This window comes from Bombina bombina, chromosome 8 (genome assembly GCF_027579735.1).
Source record: "Bombina bombina isolate aBomBom1 chromosome 8, aBomBom1.pri, whole genome shotgun sequence".
NCBI classification, from domain to species: Eukaryota; Metazoa; Chordata; class Amphibia; order Anura; family Bombinatoridae; genus Bombina; species Bombina bombina.
Genome location: NC_069506.1, coordinates 108,164,460 through 108,182,291, shown reverse-complemented (window position 1 = coordinate 108,182,291; position 17,832 = coordinate 108,164,460). Strand labels below are relative to the sequence as shown.

Here is a 17,832-nt window from a genome sequence, read left to right as displayed (position 1 = left end):
ACAACTACCATAAAACACCCATGCTAAATAGTTTCTAATTTTTGTCCTGAGTTTGGAAATACCCAATGTTTACATGTTCTTTGCAAGTTATAGGGCAATAAGTACAAGTAGCAGTTTGCTATTTCAAAACCATTTTTTTTTTTTTTAATTAAATTAGCGATAGTTACATTGGAACACTGATATACACACATGTATATATTTTTAAAAAGAAGACAACCTAATGTATTAAACTTGGGTTATTTTGACTCTTTTCATGCAACCATTTTACCACCAATCTATGCCAAAGTTTGAAAGAAAAAGAAAAATGGTGATTTTTTGACAAAATAGCAATTTAAGAATACATTTACTGAGAATGTTAAGAGTTACTGCCAAATAACACCCCAATATGTCTTCAGCAGCATCTCCTGAGTAAAGTGATACCACCCATGTATAGGTGTATTGGGTTCTCTGGGGGCTAAAAGGCTTTATTTTTAGGGGGCACATTCCAGTTTTTCAACTTGGAATTTTCACATCTGTCATCATGCACCCATGTCCTATTTGGGTAATTTCTGAAGCCGGCCAATGTAATTTACCCCCATCAAACCATATATTTTTGAAAAGTAGACACCCTAGGGTATTTGAAATGCTGGTATTTTAACACTTTCCATGCACTAATTCAACCACAAGTCTTTGTCAAACTTTTTGGTAGTCATTATTTTGCGTAATTTTTCACACACATTGTACTTTAGGCATGGATTCTTAGTTCCTGTCATGTGTTACTGCAAAAAAACACCCCAATATTTGTTCAGCAAGATCTCCTGAGTACAGTGATACCACCTATGCATAGGTTTGTTGGGTTGTTTGGGGTTTGCAGTGCCAAACTTCTGACGTGTTTGTGATATTTTTAAAATTTAACATATCTTCTTTAACTATCTTCTTTTGGGGGGCTTTTTTACATACCCCAATTTATTTGCTCGCCATGAACGTGCATATATTTCAGAAGTTGAGACCCCGAGGTACTGTATATGGGGTGTTTTGATGCAACTGTTTTAGCCCAAAAAATTAGAGAAAGTGTGTGGTGGTATTTTTTCATTTTTACACAAACATTGCTTTTTTTATGAGAGCCTGTTGTAAGTTATTGCAAAAAAAAAAACACTCCAGGTTGTTTTCTGCAAGGTACCCTAAAGTACACCTATGCCCCCCATGCATAGGTTTGACAGGGGTTTTGGTAAAGGTTCCGTTTGGATTTTGGGAAGGTTCTGTTACAATTTTATGACTTGTAAATTTAGCTAAAAGTGAGAGTATTTCTTCTGGATAGGTCTATCTTTAGTTTGGGGCCTATCATATACCCCATTTTTATTTATTGCCATGAAAGTGTATATTTTTTAAATGTTGTCACCCCAAGGTCCCAAGGTATTGTATATGGTGTGCTTTGATGCAACTGTTTTAGCCAAAAAAATTGGAGAATGTGTATGGTGGTAATTTTTCAATTTTCATTTTTACACACACATTGCTTTTTGACTATGATTTAGGAGAGAGACTGTTGTAAGTTACTGTAAAAAAACACTCCAGATTGTTTTCTGCAAGGCACCCTAAGTACATCTATGATAAAGTATTCTTTATTAATTTTTGTTGTGAAAGGTATAATGACAAGAGAAAAGAAATATACATGAAAAAACAAATCAAGAAAACGAAAATCTTGGTTTTCTTAAGTTACATAGTAAGTGAAATAATGCAATATACATAGCAATGAATCGTTCAATTACTACATCTAGACCAAACTAGTAGGGCCGCTCTAACATGAGATAATTTATTGGTAGCATACATTGTGGACCAATAGTCCTATGACATGGAATCTCTTATTTAATCTAGATAGAGAATTATATTGTGTCCTTCTTGACACTAAAGGCCCATTTCTAATACCGGATACCAAAAAAAAAAAAAATGAAATAAAGTGTTAGAAAATAGGGGAAAAGTAGCGTGAGACAGAGGGAGAGAGAAAGGTGGGGAGTGGGTAAGGGAATATCTCCAGACCATTCCGCACCAAAAGAAGACCTTTATTGTATGTGGGGTTATTTTGTCACCTAATGAACTTTGTTGTAACTATCTTGTTTGGGGACCCTGTTGAACTAGAGTGCAATTCTATCTGTGTGGGGAGTCCTAACATAGTAGGCTAGTCTGTTAGGATACGTTATTTAATATCCAGTAATACCATACTTTCTGGAAAGTTTCTTGGGTGTTTAGGAGGAAAGCTGCCTGCTCCGACATATTGTAATAAAATTTAATTTTAAGTTGGATTTCTTCCCAGGAAGGGGCACCCTCCCTCCAATGACGGGCTATGCAAATCCTTGTGGCTGTGCAAGTGATTCTGATAAACAGATTAATATATTTGTTGAATTCTTTAAGTCTGGCATGGAGCAAGGCTTGCTCCATGGTCAGTCTTATCGGGCTGTCTAGGAGTGAGCTTAAGAATCTAGATAGTCGGTTCCATACCCTATGTGAATAAGTGCAGTCCCACCACATGTGTCTATAGTCCCCCATCTCCCCGCAGCCTCTGTAGCAAAGTCTAGATTTATCTTTAGTAGAGTGTGCGGTTATCAACGGTGTTAAATACCATCTGAAGTTGGTTTTGATGCAGTTTTCCCACATATCTGCGCTCAATAATCCTCTCCCTGCACTTGAAAGAGTTGTATACCACTCCTGTATCTCGTAATCTTTACTAGTATCCTTTTCCCATTTGATTTGTATAGAGGTTTTGGAGTTGTCTGATGCTAGCTGAATCGCTTGGTAAAGCTTGGAAATGGTGTTCTTGGGTCTGGATGAGGTGCTGCAGATGTTTTCTAATGTGGAGGGCAAGTTCTTAGTTATAAGAGGTAGTAGGGGATGAATTGTGGAAGTTAGTTGTAAGTATAGGAACCATTCTAATTTAATTGGTTGGAGTTTTTCTTGTAATTGTGTATAACTCATCAGTTTGCCTCCCTCAATAATGTCGGCTATCCTATAGAGACCCCTATTTTCCCATTTTTTGATGGTAGGGACCAATTCTTGTCTAACTTGGCTTGTGAGTGTGGCTTTAGCGGAGTGGGTGGGGAGTAGATTCAAGGAGGTAGTCAGCCTAGACCATTGCTTGATCATGAAGTCTATTATTGGGTGTTCGTATTGTTTCCTTCTAAAGCATCGTTTAGGGTCCCAAAGGATCAGGTCACGTGGGGAAAGTCCTAAGATGTCTGTTTCCAGCTGCGTCCAAATAATGTCCTCTTCAGGATCATTTAGGAGAGCTGTCTGTGCGAGTCTGGCTGCCTGATAATAATGCTTGAGATTTGGTGCTCCCACCCCCCCCAATTGTCTGTTTCTAGAGAGAACTGACGAGGGTATCCTAGCTTTTTTATTTCCTCTAATGAAGCTAGTTATGTGTCTTTGGAGATCCTCTAGGTCTGGGGCTGGTATACTGATTGGTAGGGTACGGAATAAGTATAGGATCCTTGGTAATACCATCATTTTGATTGCCGAAAGTCTACCATACCATGAGAATCGTAGTTTGCTCCATTTATTTAAATCTTGTTTAATAGATTTATATATAGAGGGGTAATTTTCCTTATATAGTGTTTTGGAACTTGTAGTCAGATTAATCCCCAGATATCAGAGAGTGTTTGGCCCATTTGAACTCAAAATTAGCCTCTATGAGCTTTTTGGTGTGATCCGGGAGGTGTATAGGTAATGCCACACACTTTTCCAGGTTGATTTTATAACCTGATATAGAGGAAAAGGAATTAAGGGTTTGGTAGAGGTTCGGCAGTGTTATCATTGGTCTCGTCAGGGAGAGGAGGACATCGTCTGCAAAGAGCGTAAGTTTGTATTCCTTCTGTTTTATTTTGATACCAGTTATGTCAGGGGATCGTCTAATTTGTTGGGCCAGGGGTTCTATGCATATTGCGAATAGCAATGGAGACAGAGGACATCCCTGACGGGTTCCATTGAGGACAGGAAAGCTTTCGGATTGGTGACCCATAGCTCTTACGCTTGCTGAGGGGGTGGAATATATATTTTGTATAGCACTCATGAATTCTCCCGAAATGCCTACTTTGGTCAGCACTGCTTGCATATAGGTCCAGTCGACCCTGTCAAACGCCTTCTCAGCGTCCAGGGATAGGAGCAGAGAAGGCGTTTTTGATTCTTGTATATAATCAATCAGGGATACCATTCTCCTAACGTTGTCTGGCGCCTCTCTGTTTTGAATGAAGCCCACCTGGTCTGGGTGGATCATTTTGGGGAGTAGGGGTTTGAGTCTGTTGGCTAAGATTTTGGTGAAAATTTTGAGGTCTTGATTTATGAGGGATATTGGTCTGTAATTTTGACACACCATCTTATCTTTGCCTGGTTTCGGGAGTACTATAATTTTAGCGTTTAACAATTCAGAAGGGATTTTTTGACCTTTTAGGATAGAATTACAGAATTGAACAATATGTTTGGTGAGGGTGGGTTTGAACTGTTTGTAATAATCTCCTGGGAACCCGTCAGGGCCTGCTGCCTTGCCTGGTTTTAAATCTTTGAGTACCCCTAGGACCTCTCTGTCTGTTATGTCAGCATTTAAGGATTCTAAGTCTTGTTCGCTTATCTTGGGTAAAGTCGCTTCCTCTAGGAAAGTGTCAAGGGAGTTCCTTGTGGATTCTGATTTGGTTACCTTCTGGCCATCATACAGGGAACCATAGTAGGCTGCAAATGAGGCTACTATATCTTTGGGGTTTGATGTAAGGACCCCCTGAGTATTATATAGATATGGGATTGACATGTCTCTTGTTCTGCTTCTAATTTTATGGGCCATGAATTTGTCTGGCTTATTTGCGTAAAGAAAATATTTAGACTGAAGCCTCAACCCCGCCCTGGAAGATTGGTCAGAAAGCAATTTGTCGAGTGCTTGTCGTTTTTCTAATAGTGTCTTATAGAGATTGGGTGAGCCAGAAATTTTGTGGCGTTTCTCAAGGTTAGCTATGTCCCTTTGAAGTGAGTCAAAGATAGTTTTCGTTTTGCGTTTAGCCTGTGACTTCATGTGGATTAATAGTCCCCTCATGACCGCTTTATGAGCCGCCCACACCTGTAAAGGGTTATCTACTGTGTTTGTGTTAAGTTTCCAGTATTCCTCCATGTGTCTGAGGACCGTCTCTTTGTGGTTTGGATATTTTAAAGATAATGGGTCAAATGAACAGCTTTTAGTATTGTTGTGCAGAAGAATTCCTGACAATTTAAGTGAGACTATTGAGTGATCAGACCATACACATGGTTGAATAGAGGAAGATACAATGTTTGATGTTAGGATCTGGCTTGAGAAGATATAATCTAAGCGGAAGTATTTACGGTGTGCTGAGGAGTAAAATGTGTGGTCAGCTGTATTGCCGTACATTGCCTGCCATGTGTCGAGTAAGTTGTGTCCTGCCATTGTGTTGAGAATTGATAGTGTCTTTTTATTCATTCTATGTTGGGCAGCCGTGATGGGGGTGTTTGAGGCTTGAGTCTGTGTATATAGAGGTACATTAAAGTCCCCTGCTAGGAGGATTCTGGTTGCATTCCAGCTAGTCAGGAGGTAGGACAGGTTAGTGAAAAACTGTTCTTGGTGTTCATTAGGGGCGTATACATTGCAAAAGATTATTTCTGTATCATTTATAGTGCCCCTAATGATAAGAAATCTCCCTTCCTTGTCTATAATGGAGTCAGTGAGACAAAAATTTAGAGAGGAGTGGAGGAGTATAGACACCCCTCTTTTTTTCTGATTAACCGTCGAGTGATAGTGTAAAGGGAATTGTCTTTCCCAATATTTCGGTATTTGGGAGGTCATGAAGTGGGTTTCTTGGAGGAAAATGACATTGGCCCCTAAATGTTTATATTGTATCATAGCCTTCCTCATTTTAGTATCTGAGTTAAGGCCTCTCACGTTGTGTGAGACTAAAGTGATGTTGGTACTAGCCATCTGAGTATTTGAGTGGTGTCTTAGAATCAATATGTATTGGTGCGTTCTTGGTTACCTGACCCCAAGTGTGAGACCTATCTGAAGTTGGTGAATCCAGAGTTCCCAGATGAGTATCAGCTCTGCTTCTGCGTTTGCGGAGTATCTGTGGTCTTTTTGGGAGTGGGAGTGAGGGGAGGAGAGAAGAGGAAAAGAGGGGGAGATACAGAAAAAGGAGGAAGAAGAAGAAAAAATAAAACAGGTTAATCAAATTATACATTACATTCTCGGCCCATATTATTAAACCTGGAATAAATAACAAAAAAACTATAGCTTGACTAAACATTGAAAAAAAGTAATTTCCAAGGGGACCTTGAGTCCGAGGAGACTTCACCTATCTACCCTCTTGTTGCTTAAAGTACTACTTATTATAAGAGGTTTTCTAGAGAACGTAGTGGTAATATTATAGATATTAGTTCTGGCCACCCTGTTCCTTGAACCTTGTACAAACTTAAGAATTAAACTCTAATGGTTAAACTAAACAACAACCCAACCACAAACCCAACAGGTTCCTGACTCTATGTCCATGTTGTAGAGAGGCAGCTTCTGGTTGTAAATGGGGTGCCTGAAGATTCAGTCATCGTGTCCCTCCAACCAGAGAGTCTCGAGTGAGACTGAAAGAGAATTAGTGCATGAAGGTTTCAAAACAGTCCATCAGTTGTTTTTAGGTTTCTTTGTAGGATTTCTTGTCCACTGAGATCTCTGTGACTTCATAGGTATCCTTTGTGGTTTTGGTATGTCCGTGGAAGATGTGGGGCCTTGAGCAGGAGGTAGCTCCAAACCCAGAGCTTCACATATATCTGGGATCCCCTCAGCGTCCTTTATTGTCAGCAATTTGTTGTCCTTTGATATGTGAAGTGCAAAGGGGTAACCCCACCTATATTGGATTTGATTTTTCCGTAGAAGAGTTGTTAGGGGTCTCAGGGCTCCCCTTCTTTGTAGAGTTCTATTACTAAGATCTTGGAAGAAGTGTACCACATTACCTCTGAATTTAAAAGTAGGTTGTTTTGCTGCTTCTCTGAGGATTTTGTCTTTTTCAGGGAATCTCAGGAAGGCCACAATGACATCTCTGGGTGGGAGATCTGCTTTGGGCTTGGGTTTGAGTGCTCTGTGGGCCCTCTCAATTTCAATTTCTGTGGATGTGTCCATTCTTGTGATTGCACAAAATAGTTGGTGAAGGTATGAAGGGAGGTCTGTAGATGTTACTGATTCTGGGATGCCTTTAAGACGGATGTTACAGCGTCTGCTCCTGTTCTCCATATCCTCCAACTTGTTTAGTAGTTCCGTCACAACCTGCTGTTGTTGGGATGTCTGTTGGACCGCCATCTCTACATCTTCTATAATGTTGTCATTGTTTTCCTCCAGGGAGTCGATTCTTGCGCCCAGGTCAGACATATCCTTCTTGATATCATTGAGGCTCTCATTCATGGAAGTGTGCATGGCATCCATCTTAGCCCACAGTTTGTCAAAACTGTTAGTGATATCTTGTTTTGATACTAGTAGGTGGAGATCAGCTCTTGTTAGAGGTGTGTAGTCCTCTGTAGTGTTAGGCTCTGTTAAAGCGACTTCCTCCAATACCCTAGACTCAGGGGTGGGTTCAGCAGGGTTGTCATTCTGCGTTTGCTTGAAAAAGGAGGTTACATGAGTGTTTTTTCCACCGCCTATCTTCTCCGCTTTATTCAATCTCTTTGATGTCATGTTGATATTCCTGAGTGGGTTGTCATACAAGATGCTAATTTTGTGATGACGTGAGAATGCTTTTTGTAGGTTAGTTGTGGTTTCTTAATTCTCTTGGGCTTTTATTGTGTATTAAGAACAGTTCAGTGTGATACCAACTATGACCACTAGATGTCAGACTTGTATTAGGAATGAAAAAATTGCTGAGAAGTCTGAGGACCTTTAGCTGTAATAACACCTCTGGTCCACTGGGTGGCAATCTTGTATAAGAAATAAAAGGGTGCAAGGGGAAATGAATCTTCTATAAATTGCTTCACTTTTGACCACAAGATGGCAGGCAAGAGTTATATATGATCTATCATATTGAAAAGAGCCGACAGAGTTAAGTGCAAGGAAAAGAAACATGTAGAGCTTTTCAAAAACTGATAGTCCAAGCACAAATCCCCACCAATTTTGTTCTGTATTGTTAGGGGAATAAAACTAATAAATATTTAGTTGCTGAAGGTGGAAATGTGCATGACTAGATCCCAATAGTATAAGCATGAGAAGGAATTGCCACATGGAGAATCTCTATATTTCAGGTTTCTAGACCATTCTATTGTGAGTTCACAAGTTTGTTGTCTAGGTGCATTAGGAGATTTATAAATGTGCAGAGTCCCTTATAAATTCGTTTTTAGTTTAGAGGTTCGGTTTAGCTGCTTAGGAGCCGTTTTGAGGACAAGGTTAGAGAGGCCGTTTTAGAGACTTTATGGCCTTTTGATTAGCATGTGGTTAGTCCCCCTGAGATTCGTTAAAGTGTTGTTAGGCAGAGTGTAGAGACGCCATCAGGCCCATACTCACGCTCCGGAGGTAATGTAGCTCTGAAGCCTTGTCCGGTAGTACACTTCGTCGGCTTAGCTGAGCTGGGGTGAGGTTGCGCTGGTGCAGTGGCGCGGCTCCGGTGTTAAAAGAAAAGATGGCGACTACCACCGGACCTTTGCGCTCTCAGTAGGGCTTGATGTTCAGCAGTATGAGGCATGTAAGTGGTATCGATCAATGCACCACATGTTCATAGTGACGGCTATCACTTTTGTTTTCCTCATTAAGGTGATTTGAGCGGGTGATGGCGTTTCTCCCCGGACTGGAGTGCAGAGCTCTAGGGAGACACGTCCATCTTAGATGTAGGCAAACTCCGCCCCCCCTAAGTACATCTATGCCCCCCATGCATAGGTTTGACAGGGGTTTTGGTAAAAAAAAAAAAAAACAGCCCCAATTTAGAACTTAAAAAAATAGGAGTAGTGAAATGGCACAGTAAAATGGACCATTGTATGATACCGCTTGAAGCAGTCCCCCAATGCTGAGTCCAGGCTGTCCAGGGCAATCAGGAGTAATATATGGTGTCCCTTCTCTGCCCATTGATGGGGGCCCATTGCTGCTTTGCCAAATATGTTTCAGGCATTGCAGCACGGTACTGATGGGCATATAAATTAGTTTGAGCGACAATGTTCCCCAATACATCATCACCCAGAAACACCTCCAGAAAACTGATGGGGGCTAAATCCTGCAACATCCATGTTGATGCCAGGATTTGCTGTTAAAGGTGGGATATCTGGCCTCTGGTGATGAGGTGTTACCCACTCTTCAGCGGCAATGGCAGCAACACGCCTCCTTCTGGCAGGGGGGCTAGCAGCCACAGATACATCACTATCAGTTGAGACTGCATCCAATGATGTATTTGAGCATATGGCAGGGTCAACATTGGGGTAGGAGTCAGACAAAGAGGCATCTGACTCTGATACAAGGATGGCATATGCCTCCTCAGCACTATATATTTTCTGTGACATTATTTTATCTGTCACAGAAAAAAAATTAACCCCCCCCAAAAAAATCCACACAATTTAAATTAACTAAATGGCTCTGAAAAGAACCTTTGGGTCTCTCAAAAAATTACTAAAAAAAAAATTAACCCCTAAAAAAAATGCACAGACAGCAAAAAAGTGCAGCTATGCTACTGCCAGAGATTTATAGTGATCACTGGCAAGCTAGGTGTGAATGGCTCTGAAAATTAAATTAAACTAGCTAAATGGCTCTGAAAAGAGCCTTTGGGTCTCACAAATAAAATTACTAAAAAAAAAATTAACCCCTAAAAAAATGCACAGACAGCAAAAAGTGCAGCTATGCTACAGCCAATGATTTATAGTGACCACTGGCAAGCTAGGGGTTAATGGCTCTGAAAATAACCTTTGGGTCTCACAATTTTTTTTAAATTAATTTTTATTGAGGTTAAATTCAAAATACAACATACATGTATTGTTTCAAAAGATGAATGCACAAGGAGAAAAAAAACTTTGTTAGCATGCATATTGTTATAATAAACATTCCTATCTGTAGCATTACAGAAAGATTCAAATATTCATAAAATAAGTTCAACCTCACATTTTCAGGTTTTTTCTAGCTGCAAAGTATAACAGTTAAAATAATATTCTTAGTGCGGTATATTTAGAGGGAAACTGCGCAATAAGGCTCTGGTCACAATCACTAAGTGCCAGAGATCTATATGTGGGGTGGGGGGCAGTGATCCATCATGCAACAGGTTAGTAGTTCTCTTACGATTTCTGGAGACTTTGAATTAATGGCATGGGCAGCACCATGTTTACCAAAATGAGCAATGCTTGAGACTATATTAATATAAGACCACTTATTTAGACCCTTTAACACCAGGTATCTGTAAAACCCAAGGTTTCTGCAGTGAATATGTCAGTATTTCTATAGAGCTACCATTGTAGTAATGAAACCGCTCTTAAAGGGACACTGAACTCAATTTTTTTCCGGATTCAGATAGAGCATGCAATTTTAAGAAACTTTCTAATTTACTCCTATTATCAAATTTTCTTCATACTCTTGGTATCTTTATTTGAAATGCAAGAATGTAAGTTTAGATGCCGGCCCATTTTTGGTGAACAACCTGGGTTGTCCTTGCTGATTGGTGGATAAATTCATCCACCAATGAAAAAGTGCTGTCCAGAGTTCTCAATAAAAAAAAAAGAAGCTTAGATGCCTTCTTTTTCAAATAAAGAAATCAAGAGAACGAAAAAAAAAAATAGGAGTAAATTAAAAAGTTGCTTAAAATTGCATCACGAAAGAAAAAAATTGGGTTCAGTGTCCCTTTAAGCTATAAAAATCCAGGGTGCTGCTCTTTTAAAGGGCAGGATATGTAATAGTAATATGGAGTGTGATCAGACTGACAGTATGAATCCCAACCCGGCTGGGAGATAAACTTTGCTATGGAAGCATGGGCCCTTTGCCCCACAGCAGGTAACAGTGACAGTTGTTGCTTTAACGATACTGATGTATATATTAGTAGTAACATGTAAAGATAGGGCGGGGAAGCTCCGTCCATTTAATCAGTTAGGATAAGTGAGAGGAAATGATACCCTCGTTTTTCAATACTGTCAGCAGTACTCTAGGGGTGCTACTCTGCATTATATTTGTAAATAGGTTACCCAGGTAAATGTGTCGGTTCTAGAGCTTACAGCATATGTAACCCTGACTTTATAGGGACTGATTTGCAAAAATGAGTAGGTCTAGATATAAGCGGTTAAAAAAAGATGTCTATCCATCCATCTGTTATGGCGCACGCTCAGAAGTAGACACTCATTAGGTATATTCTGGAGTTTGGGCCTTAGTATAGATGTGATACACTAGACCGGAGAGGTGGTATAGAGAACCAGTTAAACCAGCGCATGAGGGGGTACTTGGGATTGTAAACATTATTTTAAACCTGCAGTCTAACAATGGGGTACCTAGGTGCTTGTAAAATTACAACAGCCAAAATTGCTTCAAATGAGCTCATTTAACAAAAATATAATATGCATAATAACTATCTGAAATAAGAGCTATCAGTGTTGTATAAGATCAGAAGCATATTATGTATACACAGGCTCACAATCAACCTTATACTTATGTAAAACAAGCTAATATATAAATGGAATAGTGAAAATAACAACTATATTGAGATTGACTGCTTTGCAGAATAAAAAACAAATAAACTGGGCATAATACATACAATAATATATACCAGATGCTAGTTCCAAATGCCTGAGTATTTCTGAAGTTCCCAGTGATGACCTGAATCTATACTTATAAAATGTGTTTATGGGTAACAAATCTCAATTCCCAGGACACGGTGTCCAGAGGGAGATAAGAGTAAATGACTTAGACTGCAAGATCACATAAGTTTTCTGTGCAGATCAAGCTATAACTAAACTTTGACTCCCCTCTAGTGGTGGTAAATGGCAATTACATCTTCTATCGGGATATTTTATTGTTAAAGGGACAGTTTACTCAAAAATTTTCTCCCCTTTAATTTGTTCCCAATGATCCACTTTACCTGCTGGAGTGTATTAAATTGTTTACAAGTAGCTCCTTTACCCTTATATTGACATTTGAAATTGTTAATTTAGCATGTGGTATCCCCACCTATTCTGAAAGTTTGTGGCCGCACGTACCAGCTATAGATAAGCTTTGTAAACACAGCCAGCAAAAGAAATTACACTCCCAGTGTGATAAGGCAGAGATAAGGTAATAAAATGTTGATTTTCCATTGTTCTCTCAAAGTATTGGTGATTGTTTTAAGGACAGATATAAGATAAAGAAGCAGGTATATGTGCACAATGTGATACAGTAATGAGATCTGATTATACCTACAAGCTCAACCTATTTTATTAGGCGGTGGCTTCAAAACACAAAATCAGAGCTTTAATATACAGAAATAAACCTTAAAAAGCTAATTTTCATACATTTTTTACTCTGCAGTTGGTAAAAAAAAGCAATTGTAAACACATTAAGGGAAAAACTATTTTACAGTATACTGTCCCTTTAATCCAAACTCTTCTGTTTGATAGGTGTACGTAAATGCCTCAGGTAAGACATATTAAATAGCATATGTTTATGACAAATACAAATACCTCTCCAGTATCTCTATTACTTGATGTGACAGTTATATTAGCTATAATATAGAAATCATGTATGCAAAGGACTAGTCCAAAATATGACTGTAAAATAAAATGGATATCAGTTATTTACATTTAGTCCAAACATAACAATCTAACCCAGAATTTTCCTGTAGTAAATAGTCCCACTGTTGGTTAATTACTGAGAGTGAAAGGTATGTCCAGATCTGAAAAACCAACAGAGGACTGAGATGTTTTTTAGCAACACATTCATCCCTATCCCACTCCAGCTTTCTGCCTGTCTGACCAATGGCGTGTATAGTAGGCAAAGTGGAGCTGCAAACTCAAAAACAGTCTTCAATATTATCCAATACAAATTTTAGTGACCAGGATTGCATACAAGCTTTCTTCACTTTGCCACGGTATCCTCATTACATGAGAGAATAAAACTTTCCCAAGCCTTCCGGGTACCGGTTTGGTTTAGGATAAGAACATATTGAGGCACTTTTGTGTTGTTTACTCTAAACTGTGTAAATGAAGCATTGATCTCAGTAACGCTTGTATTCATACTTTCCCCATCTTCAATCAGTGCATTTGTTATAGAGACACACTCCGGATCGCATTCTTTCCTGATAGCCACAACATCCTTGCCAGAGACATACCTAGGGCCCTCTTTTATATATGCAACAAAAAACTATGCAGTTTACGTGGAGTATCGCCCTCATGGAGAACTGCCACGTGGTTGGTAGCAACCATCACTGGAGGCGCCGCTGCTATACCTGAGGGTGCACAAGGCTTACCGGACTCCTCTATTAAATGAGCATTCCCAAAGGCCTCTGATATCGAGTGCTGCAATCTCGAAAAATGTGCCTGCAATAGCTGGGCAAGTTCCTCTTTCCACATGGCCTGTAGCATGTTTCTACATCAACCACTTTTCTGAATCTTCACTATAACCTTTCTTGCAGACAAGGGATGGATGAAATCGTATATGTCAGATGTATAGAATTATCACAGTTAATATCCACACTGAGTATGCTGAAAGTCAGTAATGGCGTTGTAATGCTGCGTGCTGCGATCTGCTCCTATGTAAACACTCAGTTCAGCACAAATCTTGGAGCACGGGAATCGCATGTCCACTTACACGGGTCTTCACTAGACAGCATTCACTCCGCCACATATATTTTTGATCATTTATAGGATCTAGAAATAATTTTTGGTCGTAATATAATGTAGAGCTCCCATAGCGTGCGACCATCTCAGTTGCCAGTTAGCTCCACCCCCTCAGGTCTCACAATTTTCAACAAATAAATGAAATAAATCTCCTAAACACAGATCTCTCTCCAACAAAAACGCAATAGTAATAGAAGTAAATTGGCAAGTTGTTTAAAATTGTATTCTCTATCTGAATCATTCATTTTTTGGGGGGTTTCATGTCCCTTTAACCCCCTTAAGGACCAAGGACGTATAGGGTACGTCCTACAAAAAATGTCAGTTAGTGACCAAGGACATACCCTGTACGTCCTCAGGGGTTTCAAGCAGTGGAAGCAATCGTGATTGCTTCCAACCGCTTTCAAGGTGTCGCAGTGATGCCTCAGTATTGCGCAGCGGCATTTAGCAGACTTCTAATTACCAAAAAGCAACACCAAAGCCATATAAGCCTGCTACTTCTGAACAAAGAGGATTATTATTCTTTATTTATAAAGCGTCAGCAGATTCCGCAGCGCTGCCCATTGGTACAAAGCAAAAGTACAACGGAGAAACAATATAATAAGAGACAAAATTTTACAGACAAATACAGGGGGAACTGAGGGCCGTATTCCCATGGGAACTTACAATCTAGATCTCAGAGAAGCATTTACAAACATTTGTGCCATAATTGCACAAGCTGTTTGTAAATCATTTCATTGAGAAACCTAAAGTTTGTGAAAAAGTGAACAATATTTTTTATTTGAGCGCATTTGGCGGCGAAATGGTGGCATGAAATATATCAAAATGGGTCTAGATCAATACTTTGGGTTGTCTACTATATATATATATATATATATATATATATATATATATATATATATATATATATATATATATATATATATACACACACACATACATATATATATATATATACATATACATATATACACACACACATACACATGTCAAGGGATATTCAGGGATTTCGGACAAATTTCAGTGTTACAATGTAACTATCGCTAATTTTGGAAAAAAAAAAAAAGGTTTGGAAATAGCAAAGTGCTACTTGTATTTATTGCCCTATAACTTGCCTAACAAGCCTAACCTTGATATATTCTACACCACCGTGATTGGTTAATCACTGCAGTAGTTTATGTATATGGAATTAACTGGCTGAATACAGGAGAAAAAAAAATAGAAAAAAAATCAACACCAAAAATACAGGAATTTCTGTTTATTGGCTCATATTCTTGGAAAATTCTCATCAGTGAGACCCCTTCACTTTTTGGGGAATGGACAGAAATGACAACTTCCCAATCTTTTACTTCAAAAATGTTCCAGTTACAAACCCCTCCATATACTTTGTGTCCAGAGCAAGATAAGCTATAGAGCAGGCAAGGGAACCTGGTGAGTATTAGGGATATAAGCATTTCTGCATATTTGGTGTTAAATCCTAATTCTCTTGGCTCACCCATACTAATACTCAACAGTGAAAACAGTATGTATCAGTACAGTCTAGAAAAAAGGGTGAGATAAAATGAGAAGATACTGCATAAAAAAAACCCATTTATTGTGAGACCACAGAAGACAAATACTTTCTGACAAATTTAGAAGAAACAGACTGAAGAATATCAAGTCTGTAGTGTCTTCTAGACTACTGCCTGATCTCCTAGACTACTGCCTGACAAATCTCTGCAAGAACAGCACATGGACAAAACAATGGTAAAATATAATCCATGGAATGTGAAGTCAAAATCCATTTATAACTACAGTTTCCTGGTGAAAAGTTAAATATATTCTTAATCTGAGATTGTTTGTAGTTCCATAACCTTCCAGGCTGATGTAACGACAACTGGAAAATGGTACCATTTTGAGGATTCGCAAAAAGGTTCGAAAAGTGCATCTAACAAAAAGTAGTAAGTACTAATAAAGAATCACACACTGGAACTGCTGATCTTATAGGAGAATAAGGAAATAATAGATTCATCTTGTTTGTATCTTGAAACAAAATCTGCATGAGATGACAGGTACTCGGTAGTCAGGAACAGGATGCGGTCAACACTGGGAAGACAAAGCCAGACATCAGAACACACGGGGTATCCAGAAGAGAAGTCAAGAACCAGGCCATAGTTCAGTACCAGTAAATCTGTCAAAAACCAGGTAGAACAGCAAAAGGAGCAAGCAGAAGGATAACCCAGAATTCAGATAAAGGGGTCAGCAACCAGCAAGTGCAGACCAGGTGAAAGGGATATTAAACAGTGCTATTTTTTGGAAAATACTAATATGTTAAATCAAAGAAAAGGTAAAAAAAAAAAAAAAAAAAAAAAAAAAAAAAAAAAAAAAAAAGGATTGTGTAAAAACCGCAAAACAACTTACTTGTTTTCTTGCAAAATTAACACTTATAATTTCTCATTGTAGCCCCTGCCCCCAGTGTGATACGAGTGGAACATTTTTTTAAACTTAAGTTTCATCCTAGCAGTTCGGAGCATGAGCAAACCTGACTCCTTGTTTATGTAGTCTATTTACTTAATACTAAACAAACACTGGACGTTTTATGATATCATGCTAGATAAGCTTCCTGTAGAGACCAAAGCCTCCTTGTAGGGCTGTGACAGGAAGTAATGGGCACAAATGGAGTTTAAAAAAAGAAATTTAAAAAAGGTACTATCCATTTAATAGATGAATAACTTCTATTAAAGGGACACTGAACCCAAAATTTTTATTTTGTGATTCAGATAGAGCATGCAATTTTAAGCAACTTTCTAATTTACTCCTATTATCAATTTTTCTTTGTTCTCTTGCTGTAGTAATAAAAAGGTGCATTGCACACAAGAATGTCTGGTCTCAATAAATGCGCTGCCCCATATTTTACTGTTCTCTTCAAACAGTGCTTTGCTCTGGCTGCACTGTGGGCGGGAAAACCTTAGACAGTGCAGCCAGAGCAAAGGGCTGTTTAATGAGAACAGCATGATGTGGAGCAGCACTGCAAAGCAAAAATGCTAACAGTGCCTGCATGTGTCCCATTCTTTTTGCAGACATGCTGCATTTTCTGAGACGACATCTCAGATCACAGCATGTTCTGCCTTGATGCTTGTACAGCTCCAAAGATTACATTTCTTGCAGATTCTCACTCAGAACATAATTGCATTGCTATATCAGATTCCCTTACTCATACAGCTCCATAATAGTCAACCTTGGTATAGCCCATGCAGACAACCTCAGCCTCTACAGTCAGATGTCACACAGGCAGTTCTCTATTTGTCTACATCTTTAGAGTTAACAAGCAACCACACACTTAGATCCCCCAAATACAGTTCTTAGACCCTAACCCCTAGACCTTGCAAATAAAGCTCTTAGCCTCCACATCCTTAGCACCCAGACATATACAGCTGTAAGCTCCGCATCCCTAGAGTTCACGCAAGCGGCCCTAAGCACATTCCTTTTAAAGGGACACTGTACCCAAAAATTTTCTTTCGTGATTCAGATTGAGCATGAAATTTTAAGCAACTTTCTAATTTACTCCTATTATCACATTTTCTTCTTTCTCTTGGTATCTTTATTTTAAATGCAAGAATGTAAGTTTAGATGCCGGCCCATTTTTGGTGAACAACCTGGGTTGTCCTTGCTGATTGGTGGATAAATTCATCCACCAATAAAAAAGTGCTGTCCAGAGTACTGAAACCAAAAAAAAGCTTAGATGCCTTCTTTTTCAAATAATGATAGCAAGAGAACAAAGAAAAATTGATAATAGGAGTAAATTAGAAAGTTGCTTAAAATTGCATGCTCTTTCTGAATTACAAAAGAAAATTTTTCGGTACAGTGTCCCTTTAAAGTGACGCCAAAGGGGGCATGCAACGATTGGAGGAAGCCAGATTCATCACTGATCTGCTAAAGAAAGCAGGAGTTTTGGGTGGAGGAACAGCAAAATGTTTACCATGACGCAAAGGTAAGTATTTTAAAAAATAAGCGTCTTCTTAAACTTTAATGAATTACAGTGCCACTGTTATTAATATTAAATTGATACTGGGCTTTAATTCAATATAGTTTACTATCACT

At 38.9% G+C, this 17,832-nt stretch overlaps 1 protein-coding gene across 1 annotated transcript in view; it reads right to left on the bottom strand.

Annotated features, from left to right (window-relative positions):
• LOC128638502 (histone-lysine N-methyltransferase PRDM9-like) overlaps window positions 1-17,832 on the bottom strand; it is a 301,277-nt gene that overhangs the window by 282,456 nt on the left and 989 nt on the right. The window lies entirely within an intron of this gene.